At 39.7% G+C, this 2,602-nt stretch overlaps 1 pseudogene; it reads right to left on the bottom strand.

Moving 5' to 3' along the window:
- Window positions 1-1,501: 1,501 nt before the first annotated feature.
- Window positions 1,502-2,601, bottom strand: LOC111812755 (annotated as a pseudogene).
- Window position 2,602: the final 1 nt, after the last annotated feature.

Below are 2,602 nucleotides of genomic sequence, written 5' to 3'. Positions count from 1 at the left end.
TTTTAATTCATTAGTTCTTTGTATTTTCTTTGTCTCAATTGCATTAATTTCTGCTCTAATCTTTATAGTTTCCTCCCATTCTTGGGCTTTGGGCTTTGTTTGCTCTTCTTTTTCTAAAAGCTGGAGGTGCAGCATTAGGGTATTTATTTGTTCTTGTTCTGTTTTCCTAATGTGTGAGTTTACCATAATAAATTTCCCCCTGAGAATTGTTCTCATCACATCCCATACATTTCAGTAAGTTGTATTTGAATTTTTGTTGGATTGCAGATATTGTTTAATTTTTGTTTAATTTCTTCTCTAACCCATTGTTTGATGAAGAGGGTATTATTTAATTTATATGTGTCTATGGATTTTTGTAGGACTTTTTGTTATTTAATTTCCAGTTCCATTGCACTGTGGTCAGACAATATTCATGGGATAATTTCTGTTTTCTTGCATTTACTTAAGTATGATCTATGTACTAGTATGCAATATATTAAAAATGTATATTCAGATTTTGTTGGGTAGATGGAACACTATATATGTCTAATAAGGGCTGGTGAGATGGCTCAGTGGTCTAAAGCACCTACTTGAAACAAGCTTGGCAAAGCACAGGGACCTCGGTTCGAACCTCCAGCACCACATGCCAGCCAGCCCCATCCCCTGGTGGGCTGAGCTGGCCACACACACACACACACACACAATAAATAAATGTAATAAATATGTCTAATAAGCCCATTTGTTCAAAGATTTCATTTAATTCTGCTACCACTTTGCTAATTTTTTTTGTTTGCTTGACCTATCTTTTTGAGATAAAAGAGTGTTAAAGTTCCTTATTAAGATGTATAATCAGTTCTTAGATTTTTCATGTCCATTGAAATTTGTCTTATATATTTGGGTGCTCCCATATTTGGTGCATACATATGACTGTTACCTCTTCCTCTTGAATTTTTCCCCTAACCAGTGTATAGTGACCTTTGTCAACTCATTTGATCATTCTTGGTTTGAAGTTCAGATTGTCTGCAAACAGGATAGCTACTACTGCTTTTTTCTGAGGTCCTGGAACATGTAGCATTCTTTTCTTCCCTTTGACTTTCAGCCTATGAATTTCTTTCTTTTTTTCTCATTAAACTTTGCTTTAATGGATCTCAAAATTCTGTGACAGATTTTTGGTCAAGTTGTTTCCATTTAAAAGTATTGATTTTAAAAACTAATAAGTTAAAAATTGTCACACATAAAAAAAGGTCCACAAAACATTCTGCTTTCAGGGTTGGAGACATAGCTCAGTGGCTTAAGTGCCTGCCTGGCAAGCACAAGGTCCTGAGTTTGACCCCCAGTACCAAAACAAAACAAACAAACAACAACAAAAACATTTTCCTTTCCTTCTGAAGATTTTACAATGCATTGTTATCATTAACCAATCTTCTGCTATTAAACTTAAATGGCCAATTGGGAGAAACACTTCTGAGACAGGTCTTCTACCATTGATTAAGACTGGGGTGGCAGGTGTTAAGGATAATATTCATTCAGCCTTCTGAGCTTTCTGGACAGACTTGGTGACCTTGCCAGCTCCAGCGGCCTTCTTGTTCACAGCTTTGATGACACCCACAGCAACTATCTGTTTCATATCGTGAATAGTGAAATGACCCAGAGGAGGATAGTCAGATAAGCTCTTGACACACATGGGCTTGCCTGGAAGCATGTCAAAAATGGCAGCATCACCAGATTTCAAAACCTTGGGCAATTTTCCAGCTTCTTACCAGTCCGGCGATCAATCTTTTCTTTCAGGTCAGCAAACTTGCAAGCAATGTGAGCTGTGTGACAATCCTGTACAGGGGCATAGCCAGCACTGGTTTGGCCAGGATGGTTCAGAATAATCACCTGAGCAGTAAAACAAGCTGCTTCCATTGGCGAATTGTTTTTGTTGTCACCAGAAACATTGCCACACTGGACTTTTTTTTTTTTTACACTGGACATCTTTGACAGACATGTTCTTGATGTTGAAGCCCACGTTGTGCCCAGGAACAGCTTCACTCAAAGCTTCATGGCGCAGTTCAACAGACTTGACTTCAGTTGTGACACTGAATGGAGCAAAAGTGACCATCATGCCAGGTTTGAGAACATCAGTCTCCACTCCGCCCGCAGGGACAGTACCAATACTACCAATTTTGTAGACATCCTAGAGGGGCAGCTGCAAAGGCTTGTCAGTTTGGTGAGTGAGTGGAAGGATGCAATCCAAAGCTTCAAGCAGTGTGGTTCCACTGGCATTGCCATCTTTATGAGTGACATTCCATCCTTTGAACCAAGGCATATTAGCACTTGGCTCCAGCATGTTGTCACCATTCCAACTAGAAATTGGCACAAAAGCTGCAGTATTAAGGTTGTAGCCGATTTTCTTAATGTAGATGCTAACTTCCTTAACAATTTCCTCTTCTGGCTGTAGGGTGGCTCCATGGAATCCATTTTGTTAACACCAACAGTTAGTTTTTTCACACCCAGTGTGTAAGCCAGAAGGTCATGCTCACGGGTCTGCCCGTTCTTGGAGATACCAGCTTCGAATTCACCAGTACCAGCAGCAACGATCAGGACAGCACAGTCAGCTTGAGATGTGCCTGTAATCATG

Source organism: Octodon degus, unplaced genomic scaffold (assembly GCF_000260255.1).
Source record: "Octodon degus isolate 3935 unplaced genomic scaffold, OctDeg1.0 scaffold00007, whole genome shotgun sequence".
NCBI classification, from domain to species: Eukaryota; Metazoa; Chordata; class Mammalia; order Rodentia; family Octodontidae; genus Octodon; species Octodon degus.
The sequence above is the reverse complement of the archived record's forward strand: the minus strand, read 5'-3'. Positions and strand labels throughout refer to the sequence as shown.